This window comes from Ochotona princeps, chromosome 20 (assembly GCF_030435755.1).
Source record: "Ochotona princeps isolate mOchPri1 chromosome 20, mOchPri1.hap1, whole genome shotgun sequence".
Lineage (NCBI taxonomy): Eukaryota > Metazoa > Chordata > Mammalia > Lagomorpha > Ochotonidae > Ochotona > Ochotona princeps.
In genome coordinates, this window is record NC_080851.1 from 21652579 (window position 1) to 21672050 (window position 19472).

At 43.0% G+C, this 19472-nt stretch overlaps 1 long non-coding RNA gene across 2 annotated transcripts in view; it reads right to left on the reverse strand.

Annotated features, from left to right (window-relative positions):
- LOC131482795 (uncharacterized) overlaps nucleotides 1-19472 on the reverse strand; it is a 211790-nt gene that overhangs the window by 666 nt on the left and 191652 nt on the right. For both annotated transcript variants that reach the window (XR_009247295.1, XR_009247296.1), the window contains exon 3: nucleotides 1059-1180. This is a non-coding gene — a long non-coding RNA (uncharacterized LOC131482795). The remainder of the gene's footprint in view (nucleotides 1-1058; nucleotides 1181-19472) is intronic.

Here is a 19472-nt window from a genome sequence, read left to right on the forward strand (position 1 = left end):
TTTGCCCCCATTATACAGAGGGCATTGCCAGAGGTGACTGTACTCAGCCCCAATTACTGCAGAGTAGACACACAGAGACATCTCCAAATGTTGCCAAGCCCAGGAGAGCCACTCAGAGCCACTCCCTGTAGCATCTTATGGATGAGGAAATTGAAAGTGGAAGCCTGGGTCAGGAAGTGACATGCCTAGAGGTAAGCTGCTAGTTCAGTCTTTGAACCCTGACTTCAAATGTATGCTTGACCCCATTTGAGCAGTGTGAGTTTTCCTTGGCAGTAGGCAACACTCTCCTTATCCATGGCTGGTTCCATACTCCACACAGCTCTGCTCCTCCTGGGGCATGGCTCCCACATCCGGGGCTTTTAAGTGATAATCACACAATTCTGAGAATTGAAATGGGATTCTTGTATCACAAATTCGTTTGATTTGAGCAGCAGAAAGACTTTTAGAGTTTTGCCCCTGCTTGCCTTCAAGGTTTCAGCTTTGGGAAGAGTGCCTGGATTATAATACAGGATGATAAGGCTAAATAATGGATTCCTTCTTTTGCAGGTGGGTTCGGGGGTTGAAATGCGGCAACACTGACGTATGACCAGACGAAATGGATTTGAAATAATAGACATGTATCAGCTGGATTCTAGCTTGTGATTAACAGGACTTTTTTCATTCTGGTGTAAACGTTAAGTGGGATTTGTTGGTTCATGCAGGCAAACAGTTCATGTACTACACCAGGTGCAGTGAGAGCCACTGCTTGCAGGAAGTACTCTCTGGCTTCCTGCTGGTGTTCCAGACCTGCTTGGGAGTCCCAAGGTGTTGCTAACAAGTCTTCGGCCACATTTTCCTTGTTTGCACACACTAGGAAATAATCTGTTTCCTCCCCTCCAGTAGTACCTGCAGAGAAGCAAGTCCAGAAAATATCCTTTTCCAGCCCACTGGCCCTTATTGGAGGTCAAATTGATGTCAATCCCTGGAACTGAGGTCAGAGAAAGTCTTATAAAGCTATAGAACTGAGAGTAGGAAAGGGGTGAGTTTGTTAGGGAGAAAAGAGGTGACTGACTACTTACAAAAGAAGAGACAATGGCCAGAGAAAGCCTTCACTGGTGGTTCAGCAGCATCAGCAAGGGAGTTGAGAAAGGCAGGCAGAAAGCAATGAATGTCCTTACCTGCCAATGTAGTCCATTTGCAGCTAAAAAAAAAAAAAAAAAAAAAAAAAAACAACAAAAACCTACAGTTACAGATAGCACACTCATTCTTTCATTCTTTCACTAGTCTCTCCCTGCAGTGGACTTCTGCGGCAGTTGGGGTAGGTTTCTAATGAGCAGGTCTGTCCTGCATGGATTATTTTCATATGGAAGAGTGTGTATGATACAATGCCAGTGAGAGAAGGGCTTGGAGCTTTGGGAGGCTGAGCATGACAAAAAAGATGGCCAGGCAGGTAGCAGGAACAGAAATTGCCTGCTGAAAAACCGCGTGAGACAGCACCTCACATCTGGCCTCAATCTCCGGGGAGCAGCTGCGTCCTGGGGAAGCCATAACTTCTTGGGAAACCTTGGTCTATGGGAAATTTTTCTTTTTTTCTTCTTTTGAGGGCATCCGCTCTATGTTGTGCAAATGAAACTTTGTAAAACACAGGTTGCCTCTGTTGTTACCTGTGTGTGTACATTCTAACAGATGAAGATGGTTTTCACATTTCCAAATGGTTGGGCAAAGACAGTTTTGAAAAAAGAATAGTACCAAAGGGAGCACTGTGGCACCATGGGTACCACAGATGCTGTTTGCCCTGGGCAGATGCCCACATGAGCACTGCTTGGAGTCTCAGCTGCTCCCCTTCCCATTAGCTCCCTACGTAATGCACTTTGGAAAGCAGTGGAAGATGATCCAAGTGCGTGGGCCCCTGCCAACCATGTGGGAGCCCCAGATGGAGTTCCAGGTTTCTGGCTTCAGTCTGGTCAAGCCATGGCCTTTATGGCCATTTGGGAGGTGAATCGGTGGATGGAAGATTTTTCTCTGTTTCTCCCTTTTTCTCTAGTTAACCTTCAAACAATTAAGTGAAATCTTAAAAAAAAATACCTCTACATTATGACAAGTAAGAATTATATGAAATTCAATGTTCTCATAAATAAAGTATTGTAGGATTTGCAAATGTTTTCTGTACAAGATCAGCTGATAAATATTTACATTTTGCATGTCTTTTGGTCCCTGTCACAATACCCAGCTCTGTGTTTATTCTATAGCATAAACACATTCATAAATTATAAACAAGTGAATGTGGCTGTGTTCTGATAAACATTTTATTTGTGGGTTATGGTATCACATTCTTCCCAATAAATATATAATTATTAAATTAATGAAAATAAATACTTGGAAATTGGAGTTCAAAGCAACTATCAGGGTAAGAACATTAATGTAGATAAAGAAATTGGAATTTTATAGAATTTGCAAATACCTCAAAGTATTATTCTTCTTTTGATTTTTAAAAAAGATTTATTCATTTTTATTGGAAAGGCAGATTTACAGAGAGAGGAGAGACAGAAAGATCTTCCATTTGCTGGTTCACTCCCCAAGTGGCCACAATGGCCAGAGCTGAGTCGACCTGAAGCTAGGAGCCAGGAGCTTTTTCTGGGTCTCCCACATAGGTGCAGAGTCCTGAGGTTTTGGGCCATCCTCGACTATTTTCCCAGGCCACAAGCAGGGAGCTGGATGGGAAGTAAAGCAGCTGGGATACAGCTGGCACCCATATGAGATCCCAGGCATGTAAGATAAGGACTTTAGCCACTAAGCTACTGTGCGGGGCCCCTTCTTTTGATTTTTAAAACAGATTTATTTTTTTTTTAATTTATTTTTACTTCAACTTATTTTAATTGGAAAGCTAGGTTTATAGAGAGGAGGAGGAAAAGCATCAGCAGCAGCAGGAGATCTTTCATTTGCTAGTTTACTCCCTAAAAAGCAACAATGGCTAGAGTTCAGCGGATCCAGAGCCTGGAACCTCTCCAGGGTCTCCCACCTGGATACAGGGGCCCAAAGGCTCTAGCCATCCTCTGCAGTTTTCCCAGACCATAAGTAGAGAGCTGGATCTGAAAGGCCCAAATCCCATATAAGATTCTCCATTCTCCTCTCTTAGCTGTCATAAAAAAAGGTCTAGAAGATAGAATTAACAGATAACGTGGGTCCTGGTGTTCAGCCAAGCAGTGTTGTTTGTGATGCCTACAGCTCATACTGAAGTGTGTGGTTAGAGTCCTGCTCTGTTTCTGATTCAGCTCACTGCCGGTGCATATCCTGGGAGGCAGTGTGAGCTGGTTCAAGCAGTTGGGTTCCTGTTATCCACTTGGGAGATCCCCGTGAGCTGCCCAGCTACTGGCTTTGGCATGACCCTTCCATATTGTTGTTCTATTTGGAGAATTACCCGTAGGACAGATTTCTCTTTGTCCTTGTTCCCCTCCTGTGGCTTTAAACTAAAATCAACACATGAAAAAAATTTTAAAGATAATGCAAATTTTCCATGAACTTTTTGAAGGCTTCGTATCTAAAAGTTCCATGGTTTCAAAAGCTTACTTCTTCAGAAGTTAACTAAAATTGGGAGAGGAAGATTGGAAAATTCAAGATGAATGGCCCTCAAGGGAAGGAAAGACTGGAAGGATAAGAGAAAGTATAGAAAATAAAAAGAAACAGTGTAAGGACCTAGTGGGCTTTAGGTGACTAATTCTTTGTTGAGCAAATACCCACCAGAATCCCATCAACCCCAAGACCCAATGCCTGCCTAAGATGCAGTCCTCAATGACTTTGAGTTCGTCTCTGTTAAGGGTTCTTACACTGCACCCCAGGGGTCCTAATTTGATATACAGACTCACATGCCCACCCTTCAAGAACGATTCCAAGTCAATAAGCATTACTAAGGGTGGAGAGGAGGTCCCAGGCTTTGAATAGGAAACCAGAAAGAGGCTGAAAATCTCCCACTATGGTCCACAGATCAAAGATCATCTCAGAACTCATGGAAATGCACAATCTCCAGGCCAGTCCAGACATACAGAGTGAAAGCAAACCCTCCATTTAAAGGCTGTGTAAATGTCCAATATATCTCGAAGACCAATGCTTTTATTAATCTTGGTCCTGGTTGCTTCTTTTTTTTTTTTAAGATTTATTTACTTATATATTTATTTGAAAGGAGAGACAGAGAGAGATAGAATATCTTTTTCCCCAAATGGCTCCAATGGCCAGAGCAGCGTCAGACTGAAGCCAGGAGCTTCATCTAGGTCTGCCATATGTGTGGCAGGGGCCCAATATCTGCTCCATCTTCCACAGAATTTTCAGTCCAAGAGCATGGAACTGGATTGGAAGTGGAGCAGCCGAGCCACAAACTGGCACCTGCATGGGATGCTGGTGTCCTTCATAGGCAGTGGCACTGCTAAGGTACTTGTCAGGTCCCTGGTTCTGCTGGCTTCTAATTGGATCCTGATAAGCATGTTTATTTTCACTCAATTAGCAGAATTTTTAAGGCAAAGTTAAGTAGAAAAAAATTCTAGTCATCATTTCTGTTCTGAAAAAGAGGATTCTCTTGAATGCCTGCGCTTAAGTCTATGTAACTGAGAAAAAGCAATTTTCTCCCACCAAGCAAAACCAAACACACACACACACACACACACACACACACACACACACACACACTCTCACACCCCCTCATCAGTGTGGGGAGTGCCAAGCAGAGAGCGCCTTCTGTTCTTGACTTGATGCTTTCCATAATGCAGAATGATTAGCCGGCCGGCTTAAAAGGCTGCAGAGTAAAAGGAACCTGAAAATGAAAATCCCTTTAGACCTCTTAGAATGAATTACGTGGATTTACTAAGTACACAGACCGAACTGCTTAAGAGGGAGATAACCACTTTAACTATTGACGAGGAAAACAGAATCCGTGAGGCCCATTCTGAGTCTTATTTTATACTAGTGATTTTACACCAGTAAAAATAGCTACTTGGGGTCCTTCATGGGCTGTGGTTTAAAAGCAAGAACCTAAGGACTTGCAATCTGTTTACATTTAAGAGATAAAGTAGCACAGTGTAGAAACAGACTGCCAGACCTAGAGTCAGCAGCGGGAATTTCCCTGGCTCATGTGGAGCAACCCGGGTGCCCGATAGCCTGGTTTTTTTGGTTGTTTGTTTTTTTTCAATCTGGCAGAGGTGAGACAAATGCCTGCCTCGCCTGCCTCACGGGGTTGTTTCAAAATTAGTTGTGGCAAAGATCATGGAGCCTCTGTGAGACACAAATCATAGAAATGATACACAATTCTCCTTCGAAAATTGTAATTTTCAAAAATCAGCTTATTTAATTGGAACAACAGAATGACAGAGAGGAAGAAAGAGAAAGGGGGGCGGGGAAGAGGAAGAGAGGAAGGGAGTGATGGCGAGGGAGAGAGAACCTTCCACAACAGCCAGGGCTGGGCCACATTGACGCCAGGAACCTAGAATTCCATCCAGATCTCCCATGCAGGTGACAGGAGCCCAAGCATTTGTGCCATCACCTGCTGCCTCCTAGGCTCATTAGTAGGAAGCCAGATTGCAAATATGGAATAGCCAGGACTCAAATAAATATGGGACTCTAATATGGGATGCAGGTATTCCATTATGTTGTACCACAATGCCTGCTCTCGAGAATGCTAATTAATTTAGGAAAAGCTTATTTCTCTATATTCACCTTACTTGCAATGCAGAGATAAAGACAGAGGCTTCCAATTGCTGGCCAATCTAGGTCTCCCATAAAGGGGCACAGGGTCTCCAGTAGCTGAGCCATCCCCTACTGTCTCCCAGAGCACAACTAGGATATGCAGGCTTCTCAAGCAGTCTTACTCAGTGCATCAAACACCCACTCTGTGAATTATAAATTCTAAAAGCAGGTATTCTGCAACAGCAGAGGATTCCTTAGGCTCCACCAATGCTGATTACCTAGTTTTATTGTTAAACGTTATACATAAAGAGTTGTTACATCACATACCATAAATAAGTACAGTTAAGTGCTCATTAAACATGAATTTTTAGAATACATCTCAGAAAGTTGAAGTAGACTCATTGGTATCTGTGTTAACAGCAAATCATGTTTCTGATTTCTTCCTTTCCCTCCTGGCCTTAGTTATTTGATATAAAAAATTATAACCTCAGAAAGGTCTAGAGGCCAATGTTTCTTGGTGTATGATTACAGATGCTGTGGTAGCCAGGCTCCGTAATGGTCCCCAAGGAACTCAGTTCCTGGTGTGACATCCTTCAGTGCCTTCTCCACTATACCAGCATTGATCCATATGATCGAAATAATGTAGAGACAATGCCACTTCCTCGTTCAGGTTATAAAGTTCTGCAGTCTTCTGCAGGCTCCCTCTCTCTGCCTCATCTCCCCTTCTGGGGAAGCTCTATGCAGAGACTCAGGCTTCAGAAATTAAAGTTTCCTGCTAATAGCTGAGCTTAGGAGCAGACCCTCCTGCACAAGTCAAGCTTCTGGTTGGTTTCAACCTTGACCATTACCTCAACTACAATTTTATGAGAGATCCTGACCTAGAACTGCCCAGACAAGGCACTCCCAGATTGCTGACCCTTGGCAGAGTGTGAATAACAAATATTTACTGTTTAGGCTGCTAAATTTTAGAATATCTGATTATGCACCAACAGATAATACATACAGGTTCTAACAAGGAGAGAAAATGGCAGAGATGCCGTGATGAACTCCTTTAACTAGGGAGAGCTTGATCGAGAAAGCCTTTTGGAGACACAGTCTTATAGCTCCTTAGTTCTGACAAAGATGTGCGAGGCTAAGATGTCAGTAGTCATCCACTCTAACACTGTGTTTTGATGTTGCTGTTACCTTCCATGCAGCACAGCACACATGAGAAGAGCCTGCACTTCATTCAGATTTCTTTTGTTTTCACCTGGCAGGTTTTTGTCTTCCAGGATCCCATCTAGCATATCAATTTACACTTATCATTCTTTAATTGGCTGCAACAATTCCATATTTTAAAGGACCGCTTATATTTTTTTTTTGAAAGGCATAGTTAGAGAGAGAGAATCTTTCACTTGTTGGCTCATTCCCCAAATGACTGCAACAGCTGGAGCTGAGGTGATCCAAGGTCAGGAGCCAGGTGCATCTTTCATGTCTCCCACGTGAGTGCAGAGGCTCAAGCGCTTGGATCATCCTCTGCTGCTCTTCCAGGTATATTAGTTGGAAATTGGATCAGAAGTGGAGCGACTGAGGTACTAAATGGCATTGATATTATCTTTGCATGCTACACAACAGCACCAATTTCATTGCTATTTTTAGAGTTTTTTTTCACTAGGTTTAGAATCCTATGTTTAACAGGGTTTTTGTTTCAATTCAGTATTCCAAAGATGTTATAATATGTAATGTTACAAATTGGAAACTGGAAATTGGAATGTCAATAACAATGTCATTCCATTGTTTTTCTGGTATCTCTAATTTTTCAATGAAAGGTCAGATCAATGTCTTGTTTTTATTGTAATAGACATCCAACTAGAATATACTAGAATGTATGTGTAGTAAATACTAAGGAATATAGTGATTATAGAAGCATATAATTAATTGAGCTATATACATATGATTTATGCACTCTACTACATATATACTCAACAAATTTTTAAAAAAATTTCATCAAAGACAAATCTTGATAACAGAATAAATCTGTTAATTTGGATCCAGAACTTTTCTTATAATCAATAATAGATTTTACATAAGTTGAAGAACAAGAGCTTTAATTATATTTTAAAGGAACTAATATGTGTTTGACTTGTATATTGATCTAAGACAGACTGATTGATATGCTTTGTTTTATATCATAGTCATGGTAAATAATATAACATTTAATCTATTCTATGTAAATCAGCTGTAGTGATTCTTAATACCTCAAGAAAGGTATTTGGCAAAGCTACCTTCTGTTAAGTGCTAATATAATTTACTTATATGAGTCAACTTTATGGATCACCAGGGCAATAAATGCTTCGATAAATTACCCTCATAATCAATGCACTCTCAAACTGTCATGTAAAGATATGATAATTAACAGTGATGACCAACACATTCACAAAAACATGAAATCAGACACAACAAAGTTTGAACCCTGGCTTTCTACTTGTTAGCTGCAGAAACTGTGATTGAATTACTTTTTCTGAATTTCAGTCTTAAACAATGAATGTAAAACAGCTCAGAGTTGTAATCATGAATAGAATTATATAAGTAGTATTTGACATGCAACAGATAATCAATGGCAATAATTAATAATCATTATCCTAATATCACTCATGAAATAATTATGGATATACTATTTGCTGATTGCACATAAAATGTTTTGCCAGGATTTGAAATCTTTCATTGGAGTTCACTGTACTTGTATGGTAACTATCCAGCAGTACGGCTGACTGACTCAGCTTTAGGTGGATTTCAGACATGGTTGTTTTTGCTTTTCTTTAACATTCCCCAGAATAATGCTTTCTCACGACAGTGCAATGCCACTTGTGATGCTGAGAGAAGACCAGTACTGAGAAAACTCTCCTGGATGTACTTGGCTCTTGAGTTCATGATGACAGATTGGCCATGGGACACCAATCAGAATGAAATGACTCTGTCCCATCTCTCTGTCAGATAAGTTGCAGCAGCTTATTAATAAATGAGGCTAATGATAGCATGCTTAGAGCATGAAGCTTGTTACTCATGTCTTCAAGATGATTCAGAGATGTGCAGTGCCAGCACTGGAGGACCTACATGAATACCAATGAATTCTATGAGGTCAAACCCCATCTCAGAATGCGGCATCCCGTGGCCCAGCATAGCATATATAGTCAGTAAGTGTTGGTTGAGGGAATCATACATAATGCCGGAATGTGCTGGGCACCTAGAGATGCAAAGAAAGGTAGGACATGGCTGCTGCCCTTGGGGGTGTATGATTGACACCTAGACTCATGAAAGTAGAACATGATTCAATTGTAGCGTTCTGAGGAGGAAGCCAGGGAGGTACTAAGTGGCCTCAGGTTGGAAATGCTGTCTGAACAGGATTTCCATGGGGGAAGAGAAATGAGGAGAGACTCCAGGGAGGAAGGCAGTCCTAGCACTAAAAACTGAGTAGGCAGGTTGAGCATAACCCAGAGAGGAAAATCTTCAAGGTGGCGCGTGTTTGTTCTGCAGGAATGGAGAGCAGTGAGCTTTGCAGGTTTGAAGACGACCCAGCGGAGGTGAAAGGAGGGATAGCCCGAGCAGGGGCATGTGTGGGGAACTGGACCTGGGACATCACCATTGTCAGAGTGCTCACGGGACCTCTTTGCTGCAAAGACAGTAAAGCCTACATGCTTTCTAACCAACTATGATTTTTGTGTGCTGCTCCTTTCACAGACTTAAAATGATTGTTAACAACCCTTGTGTGAAACATTCCCTCTAGTGCAAGTCAAATGACAATGCTGGAGTACCTGTCACACAACCATCCTATCCTCCCCTTCACCAAAGGGTGTGAATTTTCAATTGGGGTCTTCAGTTGCTGGCTAATTACACATATGCATCTAACATGGGAAATGAAACGTGTTTTACAGTACATTACTCCCCACAGAAGCAGAACCAAAGAAGCCAAAGCTGAAAACCACACAGGCCATCTGAAGACAGTAAAGCATACCAACAGCAGCCAATGCTTCAAACAAGAGCTGTTGAACTTGGAAGTTAGGGAAGTGATTGGTGACCTCTGCGAGAACAGTTTGTGAGAACACAGGGAGCTAAAGGCCGACTGCACCAGGCAGTGGGAGACTGCTTGGCTGGAGAGCAAATGGGAGCAGCCACAAGTGTGAGTCCCCCTTTGGAGAAGCTCCATATCTCACAGAGGTGGTTCTCCTGGTGTCAGGTGAGGTGTCAGGGTTGGAACCTCGAGTCATGTGCATACCCCGGTCCTGCATGGTAAGGCTGTTCCGGAGGCTTCTTTCAATCTGCTCAAATAGGTTTGGGGCAACCCACCTTTTACTCAATACGGGGGAATGTCATGGAAGAGCTACAGAGCATGTGACTTCTGGTCCTTTGTTGCATTCATTAGGTCTCATACGCCTGCAACTGTTTCACTGTCTTCCTTCTTGGCTCAGACACAGTGAGTGCCTCCAAGCATTCGGGACTGGGTTGTGTAGGGTGTGGAAATAAGGGTGTGCTCACAGGAGGGTACCATGGTCTAGAGGCATGGGAGAGCTTTGTGGAAATGTTTGCTACAGAGAGGGTCTTGAAGTTTGTTACTAGTTTGCCTCCCAGGTCATTAAGCCACAAGGCCAACTATAGTAGATGAAGTAGGAAGGTCTTCATCCGATGACGTTATTCATCTGGAAAAGTGGAGGGAGGCCAAAGGCAGCAATGCTGATGTCCACCTCTAACTTCCCCCAACCCCACCTGCTTTCTCCGGGACACCCCACATACATCTTCACTTCCCAATTTCATGAGGAAAGTAAAGTGTGCCTGTGGCTGCTGTAAAGAGAGTTAACTGACACATGATGGGCACAGATTCTAAAAGGGAAAATAAGTAACAAAACTTTCAGTAATAGTCACCAGTACGTGATGTGCTTGGATCAGGAGCTGTTTGCAGAGAGAAGAGAGAAGGGCTAGCCCCGTAAAACTGAGCCTTGAACTGAGTAAGGTTCCTATGCACGGTGGCAAGCCAGGCCAGCCCACCGGGAGAAGGAAGGCAGAGCCAGGTAGCACAGCCATGTGTGCTGGCCTTCTGCTAGGTCCCGGGTCTCAGCGACCCCTTCAGAGTCCCAGAGTTGTTTTTGTAGTGCCGGGAGCTGCCTCCTCTTCTCTCATCTTTTCTGCGGACAGGCCTGGTGACCTTTAGTGGCATGCCACTGTTTTTAAGGGCAAACATGAGGAGGGGCAGAAGCAGCCCAAATAAGCCAGTCCTCAGGATTAGCAGCCATGTCCAGCCTTCATCTTAAATCCTTCATCTTGCTCAGCTTCCCATTAACACGAGACAAGGTATTAAAAAGGTCAAGGTGTGGGACGAGGGGCAGGGTGTTCAGTTTTCATCATGGGTGTATTCGGCAGCAGAGTTAAAAGCCTTGCTCCATAGATTCACTCGCAACTCAGATAACTGAAAAAGAAACCTCAGGGTGAATTTTGGGGGACCTTTTGAGGTTCAGACAGGAACACTCAAGGTATTCCCGTGCCGCTCCCAGTTGCCAGTCCCCTTTCAATAGCATATCAGGGAGCACAGCTTCCCTTATAAGACCTGACAAGCGTAGGTTGTTGAGGAAGTGGAGGGGAAGCGCTCTTTTCATATGACTAATTAGATGGACTTCATGCTGGGTTGCTCTTTTTTGATGCTGGTCCCGGTCATTAATTGTTCCTTTGCTCCTCAGGAAACAAAGGTTGAGTTCAGATGCTAATGTGCCCTGTTTTCTCTCTGTATTCCTGACCTGAAAGTGATGCGTGTTGACAGGGAACTGAGGAGAAAGAGACCCGGTGCACTAGGAGTAAACCTTTTCAAGTTCCCCACAAGGAAAACCAACTAGGAACCCAAAGGCTGTGTTGGTCTCTGAACGTAGCTCACACCTGTTGGGCATTCTGGCGGGGAAATCACCAGCTCTCTAAGGGGGAGCCCAATCAGCCCAAGTGAAGAGATCAGGGAATATGGTTGGCTGAGGCCACTTGGACAGTCCTCCAAAAGGCCAGAGCAATGATTAGCAACAGGCATGGCCAGTGTGTTTGGGCATAATGCTGGGAAATGGGGTGTGAGAGACTGATTGCAGGATGGTTGAAGTTCTTGACCCCTCCTGTAGCGGTGCCCTTGGCCATGTGGCTTTGCAGGGCTTCTGAGCAAGCTGGGGAATTGTTTCCTCACTCTATAACCAGACTGGCCTTTTAACTTGGATTGACTGGTAGTAGGAGTAACTTTCTGTCAATTCCCAAGCCCAGATCTTGAGAGGCCAGGATCTATCCTCTAACTCTTGAGAGAATGCTGCAAGTACAGGTCAGCTGCAAGTATGAGAGGTCAGCTACAGCAAGGCCTCCCAAGTGAGGCCATTCAGGACCCAGCTGACCCACAGTCCTATGGTGCTGGATGGGCAAACCCAACTGACAGCAACCTGGCTGGACTCAGACTAGAAGTTAGAGTTGGAATTACCACCCAGCCAACTCAGAGAAGTCAAAAGAAATGCTTATTACTTTAAGTGATTAAATGTTGGGGGTGTGAGTTAATTCAGGTCAAATTCAAATGCCAAGGTGAAAGCAGATGCGTTGGATGAGATGCCTGTGAGAGGTATAGGGGAGGGAAGCAGAGGTGGGGGAAACCTTCAGATACAGATCTGACTTTGGTGAAAGGGGGAAGAGGTTGTAGGGGGAGAGGAAAGAGTCTTGGATGGAGGCACAGTATTAAGAATTCCCGCCAGCCTTGGGGAGTGGGGGAAGGGCGGCGTTGAGCCAAAGTCTCAAAGTTTGAGGGAGTCCTATGAATCATAGAAGGCCTGCTTTAGTGCCCTTGCTGAGCTTTGTCAAGGACTGGGAACAGACTGGTCTCGCTGTGACTTGGGGTATGCATCCAGAAGGGGGCAGCTAGGGCTATGGGTCCCCACAAGAAGAGGTCTGAACAGGACATGGTGGTTTCTATGTGGGATCATCAGGACAACAGACAAGTGTAGCAAGTAGGGGAGCAATTGAATCATTTGTCCCTATGGATCAAGTACCTCAAATGACTCTGCTGATTAATCAGTTGGAACAATTTATTTCTGCTGTCAGATTAAGAAAAAAAGTCCCTCAGTAGCTTAATTTTGAGAAATTATCATTTTTACCTCCCCCAATGGACAGGCATTTATTTCAAGATGCTCTATAGCCTGTCACTCGACCAGCCACTGACTTGTTGAAGCAGCGTGATTTGTCACTGGCGGCTCCTGAGTTCTCCTCAGGTCACTAAGCTTTGCAGTGGATGATGTAACTCCAGGGCAAAGATGGAGCTTCATGGAAATGCCCCCTCTCTGATCACTAACTGTCACATGCTCCCTTTGAAGGAGTTTTTTTTTCTCATCAAAATCCAACATTCCTCTGAAAATGTAGTATTATGTAGTATTTATTCTTAGGGTTTGTAGAAGTCCCAGAGAAAATGGACTGCTTTTACTGGGATTTTGCTCCACAGTAAGGTCAGTCCCTATCATTTTGATTGCAAAGTATGCATGCATTAATCAAAACTGCTTCCACTACAGCATGATGGTCCAGGTCATTATCTGGAATTGATGAGTTCTGTGGAAACTGCCAAATCATGCAGCATCATGGCCATGTTCCAAGGACGGAAACTCGAGTATTTGTATCATAGATACCACCCATCCAACACCTGTTAGAGAGATCGAGGTGACAGACCGGACTTAGAGTTGGCTGACTTTGACACTATGGACTTAGAATAAATGATTTCAAGTCTTTAGTGTTTATATCAGGGCAATTACCTATTAGTGAATATGATGCTTCAACCTTGAGTTTTAACATTTCAGTGCAAATATCCAGGGACAAATTCTTTAATTAAGGACATCTCTGAGACGAATTGCTTGACCGATCATGGGTGGGTCTGTGTGCTTCTAGGGACTTTGTTGTGGCCTGAATTTGACTGTCTTCATTGTAACCATGATTCTTATTTAAATCTAGAGCAAGATCTTTTCCTTGATTGCTCTAGAATGTTTTGTTCTGATTATATCACCTAAACCTAGAATGTCCTCATGAAAATGCAGTAGATCCAACACTCCAGTCTTCTAAAAAGAAAAAGAAATCTGACAGTAAATACCAACTGATTTAGGCAGAAGTCCCTCAGGAAGAAAAGTTTTGGATAGTCTTCTACCTTTGGAAATGGTGGCAGTAAGCCCAGTTTAGCCTAGAACATTGAATTAAATACTTTTAATTAAAATAAAATTATTATTTGTGAAACAAAAAAGGAAATGTGCAAACCATTCATCATTTTCCCTAAGGAGGTGCCCCGATGTCGTGTCAAGAGGAAACAGAGTCCTTGGCTCTCAGGCTTTCAAGCACCTTGATTCGAAATAGGCTTCAAACTCTAAGATGAAGTTTATGGAATATTCTTGTTGATGGCCAATCTTTTATGTGGCTTCATGGCCTGGATTCACTTTGCTTTATTATTGTTTTTCTAAAGCGATTTACTTACCAAGCACTTGCAATCACTATTATTAATTAGTTTTTTATAGATATTGAGGAAGAAGTTACAACCTCAGATTTAATTAACATTTATGGAGTTCTGTTTATGTGCTAGGCGCTTTGCCAAGGACATATTTTATTGAATTCTCACCAAAATCATGGGCGGTATTTATCTCTGTTTGTCCAAGGGTCATGCTGCTGTGGTGGGACACAGATCAGTTGGAGTTAGGGCCTCTGACTTTACTATGAATTCATTTCACTTGCATGAGGGTCTAGTGACTTCTAGGAGCTATATTCTTGGACAGTAATCTTACTACAACTGCTGTTGTCAAATTACCCACAGAGAAGGGCCAGCATAGTGCTGTAGCGTATAAATCCTCTGCTTTTTTGCACTGGTTTCCCATATAAGCATCAGCTTTTGTCCCAGCTGTTCCACTTCCAATCCAGCTCCCTGCTTATAGTTTGGGAAAACCGTGGAGCATGGCTCCAGTTCTTGGGCCCTTGTACCCATGTAGGAGACCTGGAGGAAGTTCTTGGCTTCACTTTGGCTAAGGTCTAGCTGTTGTGGCCATTTGGAGAGTGAACCAGCAGGTGAAAGATCTCTCTCTGTTTCTCCTCCTATCTGTAAATCTGTTTTTCTAATAAAATTAAACCTTTAAAAAAACTGTCCACAGAGAAGCAGAGGAGACAGAAATCATATTTGTGCATCCTCAGTGAGATTTTTACTGTGTTTGAGACACAATGACACCTGCTATAGATAAAATTGTGTCCTCTCAGATTCAGATAATAATGCCCTAGCCCTTGTTTCTCAGAATGTGACTAAATTTGAGGATCAAGTCTTAGAAAAGGGAAATGATGTGAAATGAGGTCGTGTGGTTGGGTCACACTGATACACGTCAATTTTGGTGAGGATAAAACAGGAACCAGGACCTCCAGTATCATCTTCTTGATCTCAATTGTACATCATCCTTTAGGTACTAGTATTCATTCCCTCAGTTCCCAAGGAGGGTTTTTCTTACTGAAAATCTTCCAGATGAGTGGACAGGTAACTTTATTTTTACATTTTACTCAAAAGGCAGAGTTATAGAGAGAAAGAAACATAGAGGGAGATCTTGTACCAACACACTCACTCCCCAAATAGCTACAACAGCCAGAACTGAGCTGATCCAAAGCCAGGAACCAAGAGCTTCTTCCTGATTTTCCAAAGACTTGGGTTATTCCTCTGCTGCTTTTCCCAGGTCACAAACAGGGAGCTAGATAAGAGGTGGAGCAGCTGGGACACAAACCAGCACACATATGGGATGCTGGTGCTGCAGGTGGAAGCTTAGCCTACTAAGTCATGGCACTGGCCCCAGAAATAACTTTCTCAGGGCTTAAGTGACAACTTATGCTGCAGTCATAACCTATGTTTCTGCAGCTCTTTAGTTCTTTCAGATGTGGGTACTTGGCCAGTAGGCTCATGTGAAATGAAGTGTGATTTTTTTTGATTGCTTAGAAGACACAAAGAAGCTTAGCAATACCCCTCTGGAAACTTCTCAGGAGTCAAGGGAAATGACTCAGTCTGCATGGGGGAAATAGTTTCTTCTGCTTTTACTGATTCCATTTATACTTATCAGGAGCCTGGAAAGTGATGAAGAAGACCTTAGGAGGAGGGTGTTCCACTTGGCTCTCTGACTGTTGAATGTGAGTTAAGTTTTGTAAGCTCTGGATGGTCTGTTTAGTTAATGCACAGGTGAGACAACCAATAGTCTCACTTTCGTATCTGCCAGGTGATGGAGGGAGTAAGTACCCATTCTAGGACCTTGGTAGACTCAAACACCAGATGAGTAAATTTTCTTTCTTAGTTGCAAATACTTAGTTTTTCAGTGGTATTTTCTGAGATTTCTTTTTGTTCATGTGATTTCTTTATGATACACCTTTTTTGCAATTTATTTATTTATTGGAAAGGCAGAATTATGGAGACAGAGGACTAGAGAGAGTAAGAGAGAGAGAGGTGAAAAGAGAGAGGGAGATCTTCCATCTGTGATCCATTCCCCCAAATGCCCACGTAGCTGGGATTCAGCCAGGCCAAACCCAGACTCCAGGAACTCCATCAGGGTCTCTCACACTGGAAGGAGTAAAATGTTTGAAAAAAACTTCAAAAATTTCATTTTATTTATTTGAGAGTAGAGAAACATACTACTCCAATTCTGTAGTTCATCCCCCAAATGCCCACAAGAGCCAGGAGCTCAGTCTGCATCTCTCCTATGGGCAGCAGGAACCCAAATGCTTGCGCCATCACCTATGCCTCCCAGGGTGTGCACCTGCAGGCACCTGGATGAGGAGCAGAGCTTGAACTCAAACCCAGGCAGCTTGCTCTGGGACACAGAGTTCCTAACTGCCATGCCAAATGCCCGTCTATCCCTCAATCAAGACTTGAGTTTGGCAGATTGACTCACTGTTCAGTTTCCAGATGGGTGAGCAGTAATTGGCATCTTCTAGAGACTGTAGCCTAACTTTCAGAGGAGATTAGGAGTATATTTAACCTAAACCAACATCTATTTCAAGAGGTTAGAAAAGGAAACTGAAAAAATAAACCCAAATACAATGGCAGGGAAGAAATACTAAAGATGATAGTAGGCACTGGCAAATAGAAAACATACAATAAAGAGGATAAAAACATCCAAAGATTATTTTAGAAAGACTAATATAGGGTCCGGCGTGGTAGCCTAGCTGCTAAAGTCCTTGCCTTGAACACACCAGGATCCCATATGGGCACCGGTTCTGATCCCAGCAGCTCCACTTCCCATCCAGCTCCCTGCTTGTGGCCTGGGAAAGCAGTTGAGGACAGCCCAAAGCTTTGGTACTCTGCACCCACCTGGGAGACTTGGAGGGAGTTCCTGTCTCCTGGCTCCAGATCAGCACAGCATCGGCCGTTGCGCTCACTTGGGGAGTGAATCATTAGATGGAAGATCTTCCTCTCTGTCTCTCCTCCTCTCTGTATATCTGGCTTTGCAATAAAAATAAATAAATCTTAAAAAAAGAAAGAAAGACTAATATAATTGACCAAGAAATCAATTGACAAAGCTAATCAAGAACAAGGCAGGTGTCTCTGGTTTTCTAATATATTCATTTAAGACCATAATTATTCTTTCTAGAATGCGTTTGGTTATTTCCCATAAGTTTTAGAAATAAGTAGCTTGTTGCTGTTGTTAGCATTAATTTCTGACAATTCCTACTTATATTATGACTTCCCCTTTGACCTATAGATGATCGAGGAGCATGTATTTCTAATTTTCATACATACTGCTATTTTTTAACATCCTGCAGGATTTCAGTCACTTGAAATTTAATGACACTTTCTATGTGACCTAATCTAAGTTACTTTAATTAAAGAAATTATAATTACAGGACTAGGTGCAATAGCGTCGCGGCTAAAGTTCTCGCCTTGAACACGCCCTGGGATCCCATATGGGCGCTGGTTCTAATCCTAGCTGCCCTGCTTCCCATCCAGCTCCCTGCAGTTGAGGACGACTCAAGGTTTTGGGATCCTGCACATGCATGGGAGACCCGGAGGAAGCTCCTGGCTCCTGGGTTCGGATTGGCTTAGCTCCAGCTGTTGTAGCCGCTTGGGGAGTGAACCATAGACGAAGATCTTCCTCTCTGTCTCCTCTCTCTCTGTAAATCTGACTTTCCAATAAAAACAAATAAATCTTTAAAAAATTACAGTTACACTTGGAGGATATGTGTTTAGCAGAATTCTGCATATGCAGTGAGTTAAAGTATAGTCACATTCTTAATGTCTTTGAAGTTCTTGATGTTTGTGTATTAGTAAGGATTCATAAAATTTCAACAGCATGGTTATAAATATTAATTTCTGAGAGGAATGAATTAATATTTAGCTATTTTCTGTGCTTTAGCAAAATTTCATTTGTCCTTGTCCTTATATATTTGCCCCAAAGTTCATCTGCTAATATTTCTCTAAACATACCAACATTCAGTTATTATATTTGTAGAATATATTAAATACTGTACATAGCATAAGTTAGTTTATTATTAATCTTTCTAATTTTGAGTGGTGGAGAGACACAGAGAGAAAGAGAGAGCTCCAATCTGCTGGTTAACCCTCCCAATGCCCATCATGGCTGACCCAGGGCAAGGTGGAGGCAACTGGGAGCTGGGAACCCAGGGCAGGTCTTCCATACGGACAGCAGGAACCCACCACTCAAGCTGTCACCACTGCCTTCGAGGCTCTGCACTAGCAGAAGTCAGTCATGAGATGGAACCAGGTGCCGAACCAGGTACCCCAACATAGGCACCCTGGCAGCTAGGTTAAATGCCCATCCATTCCTTTGCTTGCTCTATTCCTTGCTCCCTATGTTTTGGATTAGTATCTTCTAAGTTATATACCATTTTCCTCCATAAACTTAGCGAGGAGCTGGATGAGAAGCGGGACTGCCAGGATTAGAACCAGTGGTTATATGGGATTCCAAGGCGTGCAAGGTGAAGACTTTAGCGGCTAGGCTACAGCGCTGGGCCATAGTGGAGTATTTCTTTCGTTTATGCACTGTTATAGTGGTACAACTAGGTTTTTCAAATGTTTTTAGACCTAGACTGGTAGTATGGCCTGGGGTAGAGGGCTGTAAGGATCTTTGAACTAACGACCAAGAAACCCTTTTTGTGTCTCTGGAGAGTACTTGGATGCGTCAGGACGCTCTGAGACACCTCATTTGCCTTCTAAGACACAGAAAATGTGAGGTGAGACACAAGGGTGAGCCATTCAGATCAGCCTCTATCAACGCTGGCTCCTTACAGGCGACCAAGTCAGGCCAGATTGCCCACACATCCCCAGTGCCCTGGGGGCTGTTCCGTTCCTTCTGAGCTCTCCAGAGATTGGCAGCAGACTGGCCATGTGCAGATTCTCATCCTTTTGTACATGAGCTGGGCGGTGATGTAAGGGAGGGATATTTCTACTTTTGGCATTTATCTAAGGAGAATTTCCTTTGGAAGGATGATAACCTTTTCCCCCTCTCTGTCCAGATGGGAAAATCCGGTGACATGATTCCAGTTCATTTTGTGGCCTGTTGATGTTCAGAGCTGATAAAGCCTACACTGTTGTCCTAACCACACTATTTATGCCCAGGTCACCTGTTTTTTCCCCTTGGATCCTGAGCACTGTGAATAAGCTGGGTTTTTGTTTATCTTCAATATCCCTCATACCCTGCTGTGCATTCGGCATTCCATCAAACGATGTTGACATGAAAACTGAATACAGTCTGCACAATGGCTATCTAACTGGTGAGTAAAAAAGAACTAGAGAAACTCAGTGATAGAAGAAAAAAAATATTCTTTCAAACTTTTATAAAGGT